At 38.6% G+C, this 22,448-nt stretch overlaps 1 protein-coding gene across 13 annotated transcripts in view; it reads left to right on the forward strand.

The window, feature by feature from the left end:
- Nucleotides 1-22,448, forward strand: part of ZBTB20 (zinc finger and BTB domain containing 20) — an 804,401-nt gene that overhangs the window by 605,838 nt on the left and 176,115 nt on the right. For 12 of the 13 annotated variants that reach the window (XM_035000119.1, XM_035000121.1, XM_035000136.1 and 9 more), the window contains one exon: nucleotides 14,579-14,618. The exons of the other annotated variant lie outside the window; for it this stretch is intronic. The gene's annotated coding sequence lies outside the window, so the exon portion shown is untranslated. The remainder of the gene's footprint in view (nucleotides 1-14,578; nucleotides 14,619-22,448) is intronic. 13 annotated transcript variants of the gene reach the window in all.

Raw genomic sequence — 22,448 nt, forward strand, 5'->3', positions numbered from 1 at the left:
CCAGAATTCTTCTTATCATGTAGCAGAGATGACAGACTTAAAATCTGATGGCTCTTTCAATAGCTCCTAAACGAACTAGGACTTGTCTGGCTCCATTTGTCTGCCCGAGAAGTATTTCCATGATTTATCCATGAGGGTTTCTAGCAGAACCTTACACTTACTGTCTAAATTAATGATACTCCTTTCTTTTGCCATGACAAAAACCACTCTATGCTATATACATTATGTTAAAGACTTTTTTTATTTTAGCATGTGGACATATTCTGTAAAAGCATTTTCAGTTTCATCACATTGACAAGCTGATTCCATTAAATCACCCACCATCATCATGTTCACTTTTTTCTTTTTTGAAAAGTTAGAAAACAGTGATCATCTCAGAGTTTTCAAGGCAATCACTTTGTGGCAAAAATAAATCTGGGAAAACCTGGGCCTATTCCTTGAAGTGGACAAAAAAAAAAAGATGGGTTATATCATTCTTCTCATTGGCCCTTTTCTTGAAGCTGTCAAAGACAAGGAGGAAGATTGGGTCTTTTTTATCTTTTCTAGTAAAATGAGATGTTAAAAAAAATTCTGGATATAGATCAAACTTCTCTACCTCAGTATTTGTTATGTATTATTTGACCTCGGCACATTGAATGAGTAACATGAAAGTGTTTAATTCAAGCATTTTTGAGCATTTCTGCACCTTCTGATAAAATGTTATTTGGTAATATTTTCGGGTTACACTGCTGTTTTGAATTAGAGCAGTTATATCCTAGCTCTCCCATCATTGTGCTTTCCTCACTGAGAAGAAAAAAAAAATCATCTGATCATGCTACTGCTGGGTCATTTAAAGCATTGAGTGGATGTGTGAAATGAGGGAAAAAAGCCGCTCAGTATGGGGTTAATTAGCTCTGTGGAGTTGTGGGTGGGTCACTTCCTCAGGACCAAATCATGCAGGAAGAACCATGCACGTGCAGACTTGTAAAATTAAAAGAAAGCTATGAACCCTCAGACTCTGGAGACACAAATTGATTGCCTTTGGAGACAAGAAAGGAACCCTTTTGCACAACGAGTGCTTAGGGCTTCACTGGTCAGAGAAGAATGGACTTCCCTCGAAGTGTCTGGTGTGGGCCACGGTCGGGCACGGCAAATGAAGCTACAGTTGAGAACACCTTGGCAAATCTGCACTTCTTGCAATTGACCTCCACTGGACTCTTTTTAAAATCGTATTATCTTGCTCACTCTCTTTAACGTGCCTTATTTTCTGGGTCTCATCTTGGAAACAAAATACTTTCTTCCTGAAAGTATGGTCAAATCCTTTCTATTTTCCTAATTGTGTTTCGCAGACTGCCACAGGTTCCCTGGCTGCTGAGATGAGCTCCGCCAGAGTTGGGCCTGGAGGATCCCTACCAGCTTGTTTACAGTCTGAGCCCTTACTGAAGTAGGAGGTGAAAAAGCGGGCAGGAAACATCCTCAATGCCTAGATCATTAATAGGTGAATCTGAGAATTCAGGTATTTACGGGAGATTTCGCAGGCAGGGTTTTCTAGGGAAGAGAGATACTGTGAAAAAGACTCCTTGAGCATATGCTAACCAAGGGCCAGGAACCAGTGGAAATTAACTGTGAGGAAATCACTACCGAAGAATATGCTAGTGAAGTGTCAATGCAAAAATCCCTGTTTTCTTCTGCTTCTGCCTAAACCACTACTGACATCAGTAGGAACAACAATTCTTGAGTGTATGGACAGAAAAATCCCAAAATATTTTACTTTTGAGAGAAAAAAAATATATGTGGCGCATGCACACGAATATATATATCTTTGCTTGCATATAAACTATAAGCTACATTTGTTTCTTGAATTGGGGAAGCAGTAAAATTGAAAAATTTGGAAAGTCCAAAGCAGAATCCACCACCACCACCACATACAAACATAATTGCCATACTTCCTCCATTGTCTGTGGAAAAACCTGAATCTAGATCTTGTAAAGACAGTTAAGAAAATGCAGATTCCCCTAGGAGGAAGTACTGAATTAAATTAATAGATTTTCAGATAACTGAGAGCAAGTTGGACTTGAGGAGGACAGAGAGCTGACTGAGAGTGTCCCCACAGAGGTAGTCCCAGTTACATTTGTTTCTTTTTCTTCAACTGCCTGATATGATAGGCATGTGGAGGTGAAAATATGGATGTGGGAATAAGAAGAGATGGAGGGAGACAGGCCAGAGTAAGTTCTATAAATTCTTTCTTTTATTGAAGTTTAATTGACATACATTATATTAGAATGATATATTGGTTTCAGGTATACAGCATGATGATTCAGTGTTTGTATGTATTGCAAAATGATCACCACAAGTTTAGTTAACACCTGTCACCATGTGTAGTTACAGAATTTTTTTTATTGTGATAAGAACTTTTAAGATTTACTCTCTTAGCAACTTCCAAATATTCAGTAGAGTATGATTAACTATAGTCACCATGCTGCACATTATATCCCCATCACTTATTTATTTTATAAATGGAACAGTGTACCTTTTGACTACCTGCACCCATTTTGCCCACCTCCCTACCCCCACCTCTGGCAACCACCAATCTGTTCTCTGTATTTATGAGCTTGGTTTTTGTTTTGTTTTTGTTTTTTGTTTTTTGAATACCACATATAAGTGACATCACATGGTATTTGTCTTTTTCTTATCTGTCTTATTTCACTTAGCATAATGCCCTCAAGTTTCATCCATGCTGTCACAACTGTCATTTTTTGAGATGACTGAATAATATTCCGTTGTGTATATATACTACATCTTCTTTATTCATTCATCCATTGATGAACACTAAGGTTATTTTCATATCTTGGCTATTGTAAAAAAAATAATGCATTGAACATGAGCATGCATATATATTTTTGAGTTAGTATTTTCATTTTCTTCAGATAAATACCCAGAAGTAGAATTGCTGGATCATATAGTAGTCCTATTTTTAATTTTTTGAGGAAACTTCATGCCAGTTTCCATAATGACTACACTAATCTGCATTCCCACCAACAGTGCACAATGGTTCCCTTTTCCCCACATCCATGCCAATACTTATTTCTTATCATTTTGATAAATAACCATTCTAACAGATGTGAGGAGATATTTCATTGTGGTTTTGATTTGCATTTTCTTGATGATCAGTGACATTGAGCATCTTTTCATTGTACCCATTGACCATCTGCATGTCTTCTTTGGAAAAATGTCTATCCGGGGTACCTGGGTGGCTCAGTTGGTTAGGTGTCTGACTCTTAGTTTCAGCTCAGGTCATGATCTCAGAGTCATGAGACTGAGCCCCGTGTTGGGCTCTGCGCTCAGCAGGGAGTCTGCTTGAGAGTCTTTCACTGCCCCTCTGCCCCTCCCCCCACGCATGCACCTGTGTCTGTGCACACACACTCTCTCCCCCTCTTTCTTGAATAAATAAAATCTTTAAAAAGGGGGGGAGAAACATCTATTCAAATCCTCTGCCCACTTTTCAATCGGATTTTTTTTTACTATTAAATTGTATTAGTTCTTTATATATATTCTGGATATTAACCCCTTATCGGATACACGGGCAAATATTTTCTCCCATTCAGTACGTTGCCTTTTCATTTAGCGATGGTTTTCTTTGCTGTGCAGAATATTTTTGGTTTGACATAGTCCCACTTGTTTATTTTAGCTTCTGTTGCCTTTGATTTGGGTATCAAATTCAAAAAGTCATCGCCAAGACCAATGTCAAGGAGCTTACCACCTATGTTTTCTTCCAGGAGTTTCTTCTACATTCAAGTCTTTAGTCTATTTTGAGTTAATTTTTATATATGGTATAAGGTGGTCTAGTTTCATTCTATTGTGTATGGCTATCCAGTTTGCCCAACACCATCTATTGAAGTGACTGTCCTTTCCCCATTGCATATTCTTGGCTCCTTTGTCATAAATTAATTGATCATATGTGAGTGAGTTTATTTCTGGGATCTCTATTCTGTTCTGTTAATCTAAGTGTCTCTTTTAATGCCAATACCATACTGTTTTTGCTGTTTTTATTACTATAGCTTTGTAATAGGGTTGAAATCAGGGACCTTCATGCCTCCAGCTTTGTTCTTTCTCCAGATTCCTTGGTTTTGGGGGGATCTTCGTATTTCCATACAAATTTTAGAATTCTTTCTTCAATTTCTGTGAAAAATGCCATTGCAATTTTTATGAGATTGCATTAAATCTGTACATTGCTTTGGATAGTATGGACATTTTAACAATAATAATTTTTATAATCCACAAGTACAGAATATCTTACTATTTATTTGTGTCTTCAATTTCTTTCATCAATATCTTATAGTTTTCATTCTACAGGTCTCTCACTTCCTTCATTAAATTTATTCCTGGGTGTTTTATTCTTTTTGATGCAACTATAAATGGAATTGTTTCCTTACTTTCTCTATCTGATAGTTTGTTGTTAGTGTATAGAAATGCAACTGATTTCTGTGTACTGATTTTGTATCCTGCAACTTTACTGAATTCACTCTTAGTTCTAACAGTTTTTTGTTTTGTTTTGTTTTCTGGTGGAGTCTTTAGGATTTTCTATATATAGTATCCTGTCATCTGCAAATAGTGACGGTTTTACTTCTTCTTCTCCAATGTAGTTGCCTTTTATTTCTTTTTCCTGACTGATTGCTCTGGCTAGGATTTCCAATACTGTGTTGAATAAAAGTAGCACAGGGGCACCTGGGTGGCTCAGTTGTTAAGCGTCTGCCTTCGGCTCAGGTCATGATCCCAGGGTCCCGGGATCGAGCCCCGCATCGGGCTCCCTGCTCGGCGGGAGACCTGCTTCTCCCTCTCCCACTCCCCCTGCTTGTGTTCCCTCTCTCGCTGTCTCTGTCAAATAAATAAATAAAGCTTTAAAAAAAAAATCTTAAAAAAAAAAAAAAGTAGCACAAGTGAGCATCCTTGTTTTGTTCCAGATCCTAGAGGAAAAGCTTCATCTGCATCTACTGAGATGATCATACAATTTTTATCCTTTATTTTGTAATGTGGTGTATCACACTGATTGATTTGCAGATGTTGAACCATCCTTGCATCCCTGAAATAAATCCTACCTGATTATGGTGAATGAACCTTTTAATATATTGTCGAATTAGGTTTGCTAATATTTTGTTGAGGAATTTTTAGTCTATATTCATCGGGGATGTTGGCCTGTAATTTTCTTTTCTTGTGGTATCTTTGTCTGGTTTTGGTATCAGGGTAATGTTGGCCTCATAAAATGAGTTTGGAAATGTTCCCTCCTCTTCTATTTTTTGAAAGAATTTGAGAAGAATCAGTATTAATTTTTCTTTGACTGTTTGATAAAACATTATCACCAGTGATACTGTCTGGTCATGGACTTTTGTTTATAGGGAGTTTTTAAATTACTGATTCAATCTCCTTACTAGTAATTGGTCTGTTTGGATTTTCTATTTCTTCATGATTCAGGTTGCATGTTTCCAGAAATTTATCCGTTTTTTCTAGGTTGTCCAACCTGTTGGCATATAAATTGTTCATAGTAGCCACCTAGATCCTTTGTATTTCTGTGGTATCAGTTTTAATGTCTCCTCTTTCTTTTCTGATTTTATTTATTTGAGCCCTCTCTTTTTCTTGGTGAATCTAACTAAAGATTGTCAATTTTGTTTATCTTTTGGAAGAACCAGCTCTTGGTTTTATTGATCTTTTCTATTTTTTTTGTCTCTATTTCATTTATTTCTGCTTTGATCTTTTCTATTTCCTTTCTTCTACTAACTTTGGGCTCTGTTTGTTCTTTTTCTAGTTCCTCAAAGTGTAAAGTTAGGTCATTTATTTGAGATTTTTCTTGTTAGAGATTTTTCTTATTTCTTGAGTTAGGCATTTATCGCTATGAATTTTCTCACAGAACTGCTTTTGCTGCATCCATAAGTTTTGGTGTAAGTTTTATGAATTCTAACAACTGACGTTATTGCTTATTGTACCATAACTTTTCAAAATTCAAGTTGGTGGTTAGCTTGATCCTGTCATTTGAAACAGCATAAGCAATGGCTACAAGCAGCAACCATTATCCTAGTTCAATTGTCAAAGTCAGCTTAAAGCTTTTTTTTTTTTCTGTAGTGATATTGAACAACAACAACAACAAAAATGTTTCTTTTGAAAGGTCTTAGACCTCTATCCTTCCAAATCCTGATCATAGCATAACCAGCCTCAAGAAATCATTAATGAAGACTAGAACAATATCCTGTAACAAGTTAGCTATGAAGAAATTGGCATAGTTTATCTCTTTGATTCATGTTCTTATGAAAATAATGTGTTGCAAAATAAAACTGTATTTCTTTCTCCCAATATTTTTATTTAACCAGATTATTACAAGTTATATTGGTACTGATTTTTTTCCTAACAAAGTTGAATAACACTCAAAGGCTTCAGTAGCCAAAGTCCATCTTTAGAAATAGCTTTCTTCTATAATGTACTGCCAATTTCTTATGTGTGTGTATTTTGACCTTCCTGATGCCTCTGCTATGGGCTGCCTGTTGATTGGTACATGTTAGTGCTTTGCTTATAAGAGTTGGGCAATAGTTCAGTGATCCAGTCCAAATGTGGGCCATAGATAGAATAGGCTCATCTTCTAATTAAGAAATGTAGCAAACTGCTTTAAATGAAGTTGGTTCAGACAAGGTCATTGGAACTGTTCATCTAACCCCGTGTGCTGTATGTAATGGACACTTCTGCTGACCTCCAAAACTGCAAGGTAAATAAACAAGAAAGCCAGTAACTTGCTACCCCTGTGAGAGATTTCTCTAAGTCTGTTATTAGATTTACATTCTTAATCATATGGGGCCCATTTTGATCATTTAAAAGGACTTGTTCACTGATTCTCCTGATGTCTTTGAAGATAGTCCTGGGAATAATAATAGTGAGTTCTTATATTATTTTTCTGGTCTTTTCTAATTTTTTTTTTAAATTGGAGATAGAGTTTATATGCATATTCATACCAGGTTTATGAAATATTCAGCTACATTTCTTAGACATGAAAGAATTAATTGTTAGAATGTTTTACTCTAGCTAATCATATGTTTAAACTATAGTTGATTCAAGTATATTTTTCCTCAATTCTATTTGTGACATATACACTTGGCAAATTGAATCAAGACGTAAGTATTATAGATACTATTTTGAATTTAGTAACTTACAGATTTTTTTGTATTGCCTAATCCTCTTCAAACTGTAGAATGTATTTTACTCAGCTGTGTTGTGATTCTGTACAATTTTTAGGATCAACATGTTATAGGATTTTTCTAGCCATAAAGAGCTAATCACAATAAGAGAAGTTATTGAATCCATCTCCTGACTGGAGGCAGAGCTGCATTTATTCCATCCAGAATAGATGAAGATCTTTCCTGTTTTTAAATAGCCATGAAGATAGAAATTTCATAACTGCTCTTAGCAATCTATTTGATTATTTACCACTTGCACATTTAGGATGTTCATCTTTAAGTCTTAACTTAAATTCTTCACTGGACGGTTTAATATCATTATGCCTTAGGACAAAAATGTTGATCATTATTTATAACAACTCTTATAGTCAGAAAACCATGAAGATATACCTCAGCTTTTTATTTCTGAAGCAAAATTATCCCAATGTTTTTTTAAACATTTACTTTTGTTTTTATAGCTCTTTCTGTACGAGAGTGGCAAAGGGGACTATTTTAAAAAGTTCTGTCATATATGATGCCTCTGAGAAAGACACTGCATATTTTAATTTCACTGAGCTGATGTGGAAATAGGCACAGCTTTTTCATTATATGCTGATGGACAGAGCATTTGTGTTCGTTTAACCTTGAGGTTGAAACTTGTTCCCAAAAAAGTAACTGACTCATAGCACTGGCTAGACCCAAGAATAAAGAGCATCAGTTTTCCTAATCTTAAAGCTCATCTTGCCCCCACTCCTAAAACACACTAAAATTAACTTTTCCTTGACCTCTCTCTTGTGCTATTTATTTACTGATTTAACAACTTTTTTCTATCATCTTTGTGTCCTAAAATAGAGAGACAGCATTTATTCAACAAATGTTGGAGTGTCATGCTGTGTTTAGGACACTATGCTAGGCTTGGGAGATTCAAGTGTGAACTGTTAGCAAAGGCTCAAAGACAAAGACGTCCTAGGCATGTTCAGGGAGGAGCCAGTAGCCTGTCACAGAATATAAGGAAGCAGCATTGGTGGGGGTGGGGACAAAAACAAACAAACAAACAAAAACCAAGAGAGGTGGATTGGGGCCAGATTGTGAAAGATCTTGAATTCTCTTAAGCAAATAGTTGATGGTGACAAGGACAAAAGTAACATTTTTCAATCTATATTGTGGAAAGCTCTTTCCAAGTCTTTAAAACACATACTGTGCCCATGCTGTCTTCTTGGTTTAGTATCTCACAGATCATTGGGTATAAGTACCTGCTTAATTTGTATCTTTTGGTATAAATTTTATGTCGTGGTTTTTTCCTTTGGATTTAAAAAAAATTTTTTTTTGAGGGAACCATTTGAGTAAAGACAGCCTTCTGTTCACACTGATCTGGATGTTTCTTTCTCCTGCTGTGCCCATATTTATTCCAAAGCCCTCTGTACCACTAACATGTTACTTTCTGTGTTTACACACTGAGGAATCTCAGGATGAGTTTCCCTTGTAATAGACATAACCTTTTTGTGCCAAATGGCATTAATTGTGGTCTGTGAGCAGCATTATGACCAGGTATTTCTAATTGATTGGACTACGTGATAACAATGCCAGACCTTTTTAACATCCCCTAAAGGATATCAATGTACCATAGTAAATGGTCCTGGTTTACCAATCTGTTTGAAACCCATGAAGCTACAATTCAGGAGTTTGAGATATAGAAGGAAAAGTTGTTTGAGATCAGATTGTAGAGAGCTCTTGACTGTCTTCATAACAGAGTTAGGTCTATTTTAGGAGCTATAAGAAATAATCCTGAATGTATTAAACAAATTCAGTCCCTGACACTTCCTTCTGCCCTGCCCTGCCACCCCACCCAGATCTCCAGCTTTTATTTCGTTCTTATCTTTCAGGTCCTATACCTGTAAGAATCAGGAAGACTTGGGAGGATTTGTATGGGGGGGGTGGAGTGTCAGGTTGTCTTAGCAATGCCTCAGACCTAGGAATAGTCCTAGACCTAAATGTTGAACTTTAGCTTTTGAATTCTCTTTTTATTGATCATTATTTCATTACCTAAATTTTTTTATGGTAGACATTTTTCATATTAAGGAGAGGTAAGGCATCACTGATTTCCTTATCGTTCTTCTCAAGATGGATCCAAAAAAAATGGATGGTCTTGAGAAGCAGACCTTAAGATATGAATGACCATTTGTGGCATTTATAGTCATCTTAAGACTGACCAAAAGGAATGAAAATACTTCAGGAGACCCCAAAATCTAGCTAGTGGGAGATTGCACATGCTCTGTATGCACATCGAATAACCCTTCCATCTGACTTTAACTTGTAAACCTTTTGCCAGATAGAAAATAGAGAATTAAAAACCTCTGAATTCAGGGCGCATGAAATGTCATTAAATCTAGCATAAAATTTCTTGAATCTGTCAGATAAAGGAAATCATGTATCCATAGAAAAGATGGAATATCAATTGACAGGAACCTATGAAGCTGGCACTTATTCTGAGAGACATATGAATCTAAAAATCCAATAGTGCCTCAGCCTTTGAAAACACGGAAGCCAGAAAGGTATTAGGAAAATCAATAAGGTAAAAATCTTCATCCTACTATTGGGAATGACTCCCACATAAGAATTAATTAACACAATACTTCTAGAACATTAAAAGGATGTTAAAATGTTATCTCTACCCATAGAAAACAAAGATATAAACCCACCTAACTTCTAGAGAGAGGGTTGAAGAGAAAAGATTGGAAAGATTAAAGGCGCATGTAAGAGGTCATTTCTGCCCTGTTGTCACACCATTTACCCTCTTCAGATAGAAGGATAAGTGTTGAACTTCAGTTCATCTGAATTCCTCAGCTCTATCATCAATGCTGTGACACATTCTAATTTTCTGATTCATTTGTGATGAATAAGCTCTCTCTTTTCTATTCACAGTGCTAAAAGTAACCAATTTTTGTGAGTGAGTTATGATTACTTATTTTCCATTTTTGTATTGCACTATTATTTTCCCTTTGCAAAGTTTCTCTCACTCTTTCTCCACCAGTGTGAATCCCATGTACTAAAAAGCCCTTGGACAGTACTGCTGCCTAGGCTTCAGTCAGTCAAGAGGAATGAAAGACTGACAACCCGATTCCGTTTTTAACTCAGCCAGATACCTCGGCTGGCAAGTGGCTCAGCTTCCGCACCATAAAATGGGTATAATAATAGCTTTCCCTTAGCACTGTGAAATATTTAGAATACAAATCAAGCCAAACCTGTCTCCTTCCAAAGAAGAAGCTTAAACTAGCCTACAAAATCCTGAATGAGCCCTCATTTCAAGGGGAAACATAAAATGGGAAATACCTAGATGTAGTGTAATTTAGTGGTTAAAAATATGTAGACTTTGGAATGGTACAAACTTATTCAGATCCCAGCAGCTGTGGGATTTGGGGTAAGTTTCCTAATTTCTCAAATCTCCCTTGTTCTATAGTAAATTGGAAATTAACAGTATTTGCTCTTCTAGTCAGGATGAAATGATCTACTGCTAATGCTGCTTTTCAAACTCTTCCGCGTAGGTGATCCTCAGGTTAGAGTGAGTGATCCAGTCAGTCCTCAGGGTGCGGGCCATTGCCTGAAGCAGTCTGCCACACATGAGACTTTTCAGTGAGGTCTCAGGGTTCATCCTACAGATACATGCACATTTTGCATTCTATTCCTCAATATGCTCTTACTTGTTTCACCGAACCAGAAGTTCCATGAGGACGAGAACAGTGGCTGTTTTATTTCTTCTATAACATCCAAGAAATAGTTATCAGATAAATAAATGTATGTACAAATAAGAGTTTAAACTACTTAGCCACAAGGACAACTGACCCTCCAAGAAGACAGCCATGTCTTTATTATGTATTCTGTAGCCTGGTGCGCTCCTGTTAACATTGCTCCACATCCCTGGGTATATCCACATTCAAATTTGAGAAGCATTTACTTAGCAGGATGCCTGCAGCCACAGAAGGTGCTGAGTAAATAGCAACTCCTCTCATTTCTCTGCTCACTACTCCTCTTCTTCACTGTTCCTAAGCCTCTGTGGACTTTTTTTAAAAAAAGAACTTGTAAAGAACTAGGTAAGTCAGAGTCTGGGAGGCCTTTAGAGGAGTCTGTATGTCTCTAGCCACACACACCCATGTAGAGCTCTATTTCCTATACGTTTGTTTGCTCCTGGCTCCAGGTCCCAGTGACTTGTTCAGCTTCCTAGAGGTGATAAGCAGTGGGATTGCATGGGCATTTTCTCCCCTCTCCCCTAGGCCAAGGGTGGCTAAACTGGAATTCATGGATGACCTTCATGGAGTCTGGAAGATTCTTGAAACTTGGTGTTTTTAAGAAGTTTTTGGGGGGAGGGACTCTCATAGGGATCTGTATCACCTCAAAATGTTGGAAACCATTGCCCTTGAACATTACATAAACTGAAATCAGAATTGACTAATCTTTATTAATAATACATTTAATTAATAATACATTTGGTTCCTTAGAAATTGATACTATACAATAATTTCTACTGGGAAATCACAGAACACAATTAGACTTCACCATAAACCACCCCTTCCCCCCCCACTACTCTTGCCTCCCCACCATGTTTTAAGGTCCTGATTCATTTGGGCTTTATAGTTATATATTCTTTGCTAGATATTTATGCTTTGAGCCTAGCATGCTAAATGCAAATGTTTTTCATCGTATGCAAAACTATCATAGATAATTCTTTGCATTTCAGATGAAAACAACTTACAGACATATAAGGTGAATATCAGGCAGAAAGGGCACACATATCAATAAAATAACAATTTGAACTGAGGAGGAATAAACCTATGTAGATTAATACATATTCTCAAAATTGCAGATTGTAATTCAATCAAGAAGTAGGGGCCTTTTGACGTTTATGAACATTTATAAATTGTATAAGAACTCTGAGATTAAATTTTTAGCCTTAATATTAAATTTGGGATAGGTATTATTGTTTTTCATTAATATATAAAGACAATTATATCCAATAAAATCTTCAATTTAACTTGGCTTTAATTTGTCTTAGACTGTGACATACACACTGTGATTTTTCTCTCCATCTTGGATTCCTGTCATTGACAGTCTGTGTGTCACCACTTGACATCCAGAAAAGATATTTCTTCTTCATTCCAGACCTTGGATGTATTAGTCAATCTGGGTACAATTTACATTGATCTCTTTTGATCACATCAAAAATTTAACTTTGACTGATTAACTTTTATGAATAAATGCTCCTTGAAATTTGAAAAGGAAAGTTATGTGCTCAGATATAAGAACACAAATGCTAAGTATAGTTTTAAAAAAGCGTAATGTATTATTGAGAGTTATTGGGTTTATAATGTGCAACAGAGAAATGATAAGTGAGCATATTTCATAGATAACCACTAATCACATTTTCTCCTTTTTCCCAAAGGGTGGGGAAAAAAGCAAGCTCAGACAAGTTGGGAAGAAAGGAAGGGAGAGGGGAGGGAGGGAGGAAGGAAGGAAGGAGATTTAAAAAATAGACTGGTGCAATGGTCTAGGATCCTGGCTTGTGGAAGGGACTAGAATGTAGCAAAACTTAGAACTTTAAAGTCTTTGAAGACTAGTCAATCTTTATATATAGTTCAAGTTTGCATGTACTTTCAATGAATCATACATAATCTAATTATATTGCTTAAAGTTTTCGTTAAACTTTTCAAAGTTTTCATCAATTTTGTTAAAAAATTTGAAAGCAGTGGAGACTCCCAGCCTCTCTTGTGTTAGCATACATTATGATCCAGGCTGCAGATTTTCATCTTAACTCTTTCTTATTCAAGGAGGGGAACAACACCATCCTTCACACTTACATGTGCATGGACAGGGTTTCCCATAGGTGATAAAGAGGAAACTTTTCCTTTGGAGGAACCTCTATGATAGTGCACTTGTCTAGAAAACTTGTTGAGAAGTGAAATCTCTTTGACAGGTTTGTTTGTGTTTGCTTTAGCCTTATTCTGTGCTAAGTTACATAATTACATCCTTCTTCTTGATCCCTTTTAGTATGGTTTGTTTTGCATATTTCTGGAAGCCTTCTATTAGGTGGTTAAAATCATGGTGTCAGAGAGGCAAGAATTCAATCAGCATATATTAAGTCCTTGATATATTTGAGTGGGGTGTGGGTAGAGAGACCTGCTTTGCTTTTTCAGTATCCCTGTTTGGTTTATTAATCTCTCATGGATCTTCTGTTACTTCTGTTTTATTTTTCTATAAGAGAAGCTGTTAAAACAGTGGTGAGCAGGCCAGTCCCATCATAGCTCATTTGGCTTGTGAGTTGAAGATTACAAAGGAGAATTATCTGATTTGAAATACAGAAGGAGAAACTGTTAAGATCAACTCCCTGCAAACCTGAGGTTTTCATCATTAGAGATACAGATGTTTTCCTTTAAAATCATTTTGTCGGAGGGGACACTCCTAGGCTGGAGAGAAGGGGCAGAGGAGGCGGTATATGGTCCTCAGTCTGCACCAAGACAACACGAGGCTGCGTCGCATCAGGTTGTCAGCTGAGGGGCGATAATGCATGTAGGTGTTACATCTGTCCAGAGGATCTTCTGGACATTAAACATACTGAATTTACCCTTAGAAGAGCCAAAGTTTATCAGAGTTGTATTCATCTTTGTCAAAATTAGTTAAAATTTGTCCTGTACTACACAGTAAAGATTTTACCTATTCTAGTCAGTGTTGCCCAATAGATACTTATGCAGTGATAGAAATGTTCTACCTCTAAGGCAGCCACCAACCACAGGTGGCTACTGAGCACTTGAAACGTGGCTAATGTGACTAAGGAACTAAACATTTCATTTTTTTATTCAAGTTTAACTAATTTAAATAGGTAAGTATAGATAGTGGCTACTGTATTAAAGAGCACAGCCCTAGAAAATACCCATATCGGGCGCCTGGGTGGCTCAGTTGGTTAAGCGACTGCCTTCGGCTCAGGTCATGATCCTGGAGTCCCTGGATCAAGTCCCGCATCGGGCTCCCTGCTCGGCGGGGAGTCTGCTTCTCCCTCTGACCCTCCCCCCTCTCATGTACTCTCTCTCATTCTCTCTCTCTCAAATAAATAAATAAAATCTTTTAAAAGAAAAAGAAAATACCCATATCATTCGGATCAGAATGAAGTTTACAAAGAAAGAGGTTGGCACTCCTCGTGCCTGGAAATACTATGTTGGTCATACAGCAGGAGATTACACCTTTGGAAAATTTTATGGGTCTGGATCTCTTTTTTTTCTCGGGCTACGGTAATAAAACAGGCTCCTACTGCCCATCCTCAGGAGCAACCAGTTCTGTCTATAACTTAGATTGGTTTTCCTTCTCCCTACAGTATCACTGGGTTTATTTTTAATTCCTTGTTTTTGTTTTTGTTTTTCCAGTTCCGTGACCATCAGTCTGTGGCCTGCCCCTTCTCTTTATGTAAGTAAAAGTGGTTTCTTTACTTTTCAAGAAGGCGTCGTATTTGGGAAATTCGGATCTTTATTGGCATGTTTTCTCGTTGACTTTGTTGTGGTTTCCAGCACTTCTTCACTATATATTAGCTTCCTTTGGGTTTGGAATCGGTGCTATTGGTGGTGGTGGTAGTTGCCATCCGTGAGGGGGCTGAAAAGACCGGGGCCTCAGGCATTGGATGTCTATAAAGACTGCCTTTTACTCAGCCACAGCTGCTGTTTGCAGAAGTCACTGCTCCTCTCCACTAGAGCTTACATGCTTCAGCCAGATATCCGCAACAGTCAGGCTTTTGCTCCACTGTCAGTCAGTGGGTAATTATTTATTCTTTAGTTATACCCCCATCTCTAGGTCCAATAGTTTTTAATTTGAACTTCTGGGTCAGAGCTTTCATTTATGGACGAAATCTCCAATACTCTTTTACTCAAGAAGTACAAGCGTGAACTATAAGGCTTGATCCATTTAGGCTAAAATTGTGCCTGTCATCGCAAGTCCAGGAAAAAAAAAAGAGAGAGAGATAGAGAAATCTGGGATTACGTGTGCCAAGAGGGCTATAGAAGGTACCGTCCTTTTTTAGAAAAGATGGGAAGTCATTTAAAAAGGGAGGAAAAAAAAAGAGGAAACTTGATTTCAGATGAAAAGAGAGAATATTTGTTCTTTAAAGCCCAAACCAGGCTGCATGGAATGGGTTGGGTAAGTTTTACCTCGGGCTGCTTGTAAGAGATTCTACAGCAATGAACCCAAATAATCTTAGTCACTCAACTACATGAGACACCGCCCGAGACATGCTACAGGTAGGGGCAGTCACCTTATGTGATAAATAATCATCAGTATCTTCCCAGCTGCTTTGAGCTCTCTGGTGAACGCTGTCCCTTATTCGCAGCATCTGTCTTACTTCACTGACTTCTCACTCTGATGTATTTCTTGTGTGGTAATCATTTGCACAGAAAGGGGGTTCCCTGGCTCGCCTGCATGAGTGTGGCTTCCACTAACATTCCTAGAAGATAGTTGCAAATACATTCAGGAGAGCAGAATCCCCCAAAGGACAGACCATAAGGCTAAAGTCCGAAGAGACAGCCATTTGACAGAGAAGGGAGATTGGTGAAACTCCCCAAAGACGACGGGGACTGTGTGTAATGCATTTATACAGCAGGGGTGGATCCTCCCTGCCCCTGACAAGTCTTGTTATTCCTTATTCTCTGTGTTGATAGATCAGGTCTGTCAATGCTTTGGAGGGTGTCAGTGTGCATGCTTATGGTTACCACTTTATGTTTCCACATCCCTACTTCAGTTACCTAGCACTGCATATTTCTAGTCCTCCGACTGGCAAATCATTTTCGTTACAGTTCTTTTGTGTAAAAACAGTTCACATAATAGCTCCGTGTTAGACAAGGCATTAATCCTCACATCACCGGGGATGAGTCAGCACAGTGCACTCCTGCCCGCACGGCTCAGCTATTATGACGTCAGCACTGTAGGGCAAGCCTCAGACACAAGCAATACAGGGGACTGGAGACCTGTGTCACAGATTAGAAATCGAGGGGGTGACCTTTGAGATAAAAATGTAATTGAAAGGCTGTTTCTGGCTCATAGGAAAATGTGAAACTGATTCTATGCTACCTCAACCGTTAATCAGGCAGCTTCTAGAGAGATCCTAGTTTTTAACCAGAGACAGGGCTGAGAGAATGACCTGTAATGGGCTGACAGCTCATTCCTATACCCACTAACCTTGTCCCACCCCCAGGCCAGGCTTCATGCTTGCTTGGGTTGTTCCAAACCCTGAGGCTGCTTTTATTTCAAGGGTGACACGGCCTGTGACAGTCCTGCTGTCCTCAAGTACCCCCACAGACATAGCTGATGGCTCCAGGGGTGGTGCCCCAGATAACTATCAAAGGGAAAAGAAAAGTTTCTTGGGAACAGATCAGAACATTATCTCCCCAGTGTTTCTAGCTCCTAGTACCTCTTCAATGGCCTTCTCCAGACAGGTGCAGAATTCTGCCTTCTCTCCCTGGCCCTGCATTTAGTCCAAAGTCCCAATCTGGATTTGACACAGATTTCAGTGGGAACTGAATAGCTTCCAAATGTTCCCCCCAAGAGTTTTCCATCCCATTACTCTTTAGCAGAAACAAAGAAGAGCCCTCTGTAGCCTGCCCCACTGCCTTAAAGCAGGTAGCACAGACTTAGCCTGTTTGAGAAACCAAGTTATTACAAATTAGACCTCTTTACAGTTCAGGCTCAGATTCTTTTTCAGAACAATACCTTTCAGTATTGAAAACTCAGTATTGAAAAAGCTGAAAATTCATTGCCTCAGTGACATTCTCTGCTAACAAGACATTCCTCCATCACACCCTCTATCCCTCACTCTTCCTTTCATCCCGTGATAACCGTCAGAAAGTGCCTTACTGCTGCGATCTTCTGCCTTCATTAGATTGCTAATAGGCTCCATGCTTAGCTTATAGAAGCTAATGCTACTGCTTGGCTTAGTTTTGATTAATACCATGCACAGCTCTTTATTCAGTTTTCAGTCAACAAACATTCATGGAAAGCTAGTCACTATGCTTGGTTCCTGGAACTCAAAGATAAATAAGAAATGCGCCCTGTTGCTAAGAATCTCACAGTCTGGTAGGGATGATAAATAGTAAATAAAGGCCGTGGCATATGATGGACCCTGGAATGGAGGCATAAACAAGATGTAGCAAGAGGAACAAGAAAGGAGTGCCCACCTGCAAGCTGGGTCTAAAACTCTACAGAACGAACTGCAGTTTACCAAGTCAATGTAGGGGAAGGGAAAGAAAAGGGGATCATGGTATGAAAAAAAGAAAGAGCCTTTTCAAAGCCAAGAGGTGTCAAGCAGCAGCCAGCTCCGGAGGACAGTAGTTCAGTGTGGCTGGAGCATGGTGGTTGCAAGGGGAGCCTGGGAGATGAGGCTGGAAAGTGGGGAGGGGGCAGATTGCGGAGGGTCTTGGAAGCTGTGCAAGGGAGTTTGGATGTTGATGCGGCAGGCTTGAGGAGGCTTTGAAGAATTTTAAGCAGATGTATGTTTTAGAAAAAGAGCACTCTGGCCAGTAGAAATGGATGACTGAAAAAAGGGAGACCAGGTCAAAGGGAAAAACCAAGGGCCTGGACTGTGGGGGGATGGGCGTGGAGAGGACAGGCTCTCTGGTAGTGCTGACGTAGACACGGCCATCTGCGTGATGCTGGCATGTCTTGGCCTAGTGCACAATGCTTGCCTTCTAGGAGAAAGGTTGATGTGTTGTGTAGGGCCACATTTCAAACCAAAGCACTCTTTACAGGGGTTTACAGGAGACCAGAATTTGAACTTGACCTCACTTTGAGCTGCTGCCTGCTGGTCTCCAGAGAGGTGCGACTCCTTCTCCCACAGTAGATTTGGGGGGAGCGTCAGGCAGATAAGGAAGAAGCTATTTCCAGTGTCCTGCTTTTCATTTCTTTCACCTGAAATCGAAATATTTCTTAATAATATCCCCCTAAAGTCAAGCAATACCCAATTTCCTATCATCTTCCTATGCTGTCTTTTTCTAAGAAGTTCCAAGCCATTGAGCTGAATGGCAACGTATATACTGCTGGTGTTGAAACAGTTCAGTATGTCTCTTACTTCTTTCTGAATTAGAGTTCACCATAAATGTGCTTTTCTCTTTTTCACTCTGGGCTGCCAGGACCATTTAAAGGAAATTTTCAACAGCTTATGTTTCATGGACCATGTCCTCTTTTGCAAATGGGAGGGTATGTGTGGGTATGTTTAAGTCTTCTCTATATTGCTTTCTGGAGAAAGGTTTGAGAAGATGAACAAGATGAGGAGTAGAGACCTATTGAAAGCCCAGGTCCCCCCAGTGACCTGAATGCAGACTGTAGGCTGGTGATCAGATGGTCAATTATGTGTTTGTCAAAACATAGTGGGCTGCATTCCAGACTGCCAGCTTTGGAAGCCCAGCTTCTGCCAACCAAATGTCATCTGGGAACATGCAACACTGGGCACTGTGAAGGAGTTTGAAATAGACCATGCCACAGCCAACCTACTGCCAGTCTTATAGCACCAATATGGCATGCACAGCCGGGCCCCATGTTTCAGAGCTCAGGAATTCACTGTACTAAATTCAAGAGGTCAGATGGGTTCATGTTTTCAAAGCCCCTGTTCTCTGCTTTGAACATTGTGACTTGCTCCTCAGTGATTTCCAAGTGATTTTTCTAGTCACATCTCTGTGGAAACCACCCTTTTTGTGATAGTTATGAGAGCCTTGTAGAAGTCCCAGAGGAAAGAAAAAAAATAAACTCGCTCTGACAATGACTGTGATTCCAACAGAGGGATTCCAACTCTTAGGAAATTACATTAAAGGTGCATAGCTTTTAAAATATCAGGAACCACCTTGGCAACTTATAAAAAGCAGAAGGGCTTTGCCTATTTTATAAAGTGATTTGCATATACCTGCATAAATAATGTCCCCACCTGTACTTTTATGCATTTAGGTTGAATAAATTAAATTCAGTGATCTTTGAAATACTCACTGTCTTTCATTGCTCAGATACCATTTTCAGGACCCTTCCTTCTAATTTTTTTCTTGTGGTAGTAGTGGCTATTTTTTTTCAATCTTTTGACTAATTCAGAGAATCAAAACACTCTGCAGACCAGTCTACCACACCTAAGAACATTACCTCCCTCTACTTGCATTTCTCTTAGCCTTTCTGCCTATCAGACCATGTGTTCCATATGCTTTTCATAAAGGAAAATGGGGGAATGTATTACCAGGATGAAAACTCAGCACATAATAGGATTAAGCTTCACTACCTGTCTGTATCCAGACTGTGCTTGTACACAGCTCAGGGACATACTCATCGTAACCTTTTTTTCCACCTTTTGGCCTCTGCCACCACCCCTTCAGAAACCATCCAGCCACTAAACCATATTAATTGTAACTTGATCCTTCAAATCACAGCCTGGTCAGTGGGCTGTGTAATAATAAGATATTATTAAGCATTTACTACACAAAAAGAATCGTGTTTAGTAGGGAGCTAAAACATAAATCTAGGACATTGCCCTTGCTTGCTCTTAAGGAACTCAAAATTGGATTAGGAAAAGATACTGTTGGGTATTCCGTATGCATATCAGACAATAAGTGACAATTCCAAAAGGAATGATACAGTCCAGTAAGTACTATAGGATTTCATTCATGAAAGAGAACCTTGAGAGCTAGAAAGCTTCATGTAAAATGTGATTTAGCTGGGTCTTGAAAAATGGCTGGAATATAAAAAAAGATGAAGAGCAAAAGAATGATATCCCAAGCAAAAACATAAACCTAAGTGTTAGAATCTTTGAGGGGGTCCAGTAAACGGCACTGCTCTTTCCCACTCAAGTTCTAAACCCATTGAAAAACCAGACAAAAAAACGATAGCTGGGGGACAAAAATTTTTGATAAGGCTTGGTTGAAGGATGTATGACAGGTAAAATGGACTCATTGACTCCCTTCCCTTCTATCTAAACTTTAGAAAAGCCCTCCCAAGGGAAAATTTGGATCTGCATAAGAGCAATACTCTTCCAGGTCACTAACTCCCACTTGTCTAAGCAGGAAGAGAAGGAGAAAAAAGCTAAACTCCTGCCCTCTCAAACCTCAATAGATCTGTTCCCCTAATTAAGAGACATGGAGCAATGGCCGTCTTACCAATAAGATGATTCACCTCCATGGGGAAGTATAAGGAATGAGACAGAGACAAGTTGTGTTTAGAAAACTTCTTTCTGGGGGTGCCTAGGTGGCTCGGTCGGTTGAGCACCTGCCTTCAGCTCGGGTCATGATCCCAGGGTCCTGGGATCGAGTCCCGCGTCGGGTTCTCTGCTCTGCGGGGGGCCTGTTTCTCCCTCTCCCCCTGATCTTCTCTCTCTCTCTTTCTCTGTCAAATGAATAAAATCTTTAAAAAAAAAAAAAAGAAAACTTCTTTCTGGAAACTAGGATTTCGAAAGAGGCATTCCTACTAGTCTTCTGATCCACAGGCTGGAAAACAAGAAGCGGAAGTACTGAGTGATATGAAAATGAGAACCATAGCCAAGAGGCTAAACAAGGTACTCATCTAAGGAGACATAGCTGGAGTTGGAACCTGTAGTCATAGAATTATTGAAATCTAAATTAAGGGTTCCTTTTCATACTCTTGGAATTACCTGAATCAGAACCCCAGGGAATAGGCAAGAAATTAAGATAATGGGCTAAAACCTCATTGGGAAAAAAATACAAAAACTCTTATCTTTAGTAAACTAATAATCACAATAAGAAGTAGCATGTGTTGAGTACTTGCCCTGCTTTAGGCACTGGACAAAATACTTTTTAACAGCTATCTGATTTAACCTTTAAAACTACTCTAATAAGTAGATGCTGTTGTAATCCTAATTTTGAAGATGAAACAGAGATTGAGTATTTTGAGTAATTTTTTCAAGGATGCCTAGTAAGTAATTTAGAACTTGAATCCAAAACTATCTGTCTTAAAAGCCTTGGCCAAATTTCATCAAACACAAAGTGAATGTCTACTAAAGGCTGAAGATATAATGGCAAGCAAAACAGACATGGTCTCTGACTTACTCGACTTACAACTTGGGAGATGGAAGACATATTAATCAAATGGACACACAAAAGAACTTATAATTACAAACTGTACTTGCTGCCATGAAATAAAAGTTCCAGGAACTCTAGGAGCAAATTTAAGAGGGAGATCTAAGTGAGTCTACGAGTTTGCAAGGAGCTTCCCTGGGAAGTGATATTTGAGCTAACATCTGAAGATGAAAAACAAGAAATGAGATTAGGTGGCGGTAGATGTTTCTAAGCAGAGGGCACAGCATAGGTGAAGACATCAAATATAGCTGGATGGAGAGAATTTGGTGAAGAGCTACCCAGATTGAGGTTGAAAAGTTATATAATGATGTCATGATCTTTGTAGGCCATGTTAAAGACCTTCGTCAGGACAATGGGAAAGCAAACTTAAGAAGGAATGTAACATGATCAATTTTGTATCCTAAAAAGATCACACTACTCTTGAACATTTATCGCAAACAGGTGGAAATATATCCACACAAAAACTTGTACACCAATGTTTATAACAGCTTTTTTCATAATATCCCCACACTGGAAACAACCCAAATTACCTTCAATGAGTGAGTGGTTAAACAAACTGTGGTATATCCATACCATGGAATACTTCTCAGCCTTAAAGAGTAACCCTCAAAACATACAATTTGGATTAATCACAAAGGTATTATACTGAGCGAAAAAGCCAATCTTAGGATTACATACTTTATGATTCTATTTATATAGCATTCTTGAAATAACAAAACTATTAAGATGAAGAACAGGTTAGTGGTTGACAAAGGTTAAGGAGTTGGGGAGAGATGGAACTGCCTGTGGCTATCAAGGATGGCATGAGATAGCCTTATGATGGCACTATTCTGTACCTTGACTGTGGTGGTGATCATGCAAATCAATATCGGTGATACAGTTGCATAGAACTAAATACATGCACACACAGCCATACACACACACACACACAAGTGCATATAAAACTGGTGAAATCTGAATAAGATGGATGGATTGTACCATTGTAAAACCAAGGTCAAGTTCCTGATTGTGATATTCTACTATGGTTATATAAGATATTATTGTTGGGTGAAACTGGGTAAAGGGTATACCAGATCTCTCTGTAGTATCTTTTACAACTGCATGCTAATCTGCAATAATCTTAAAATTTAAAGTTAAAAACAAAAAAGATCAAGCTAGTCCATTGTGGTGAATGGTTTTGCAGGAGCAAAAG

Source organism: Mirounga leonina, unplaced genomic scaffold (genome assembly GCF_011800145.1).
Source record: "Mirounga leonina isolate KUSES-001 unplaced genomic scaffold, KU_Mleo_1.0 Mir_115, whole genome shotgun sequence".
NCBI lineage: Eukaryota > Metazoa > Chordata > Mammalia > Carnivora > Phocidae > Mirounga > Mirounga leonina.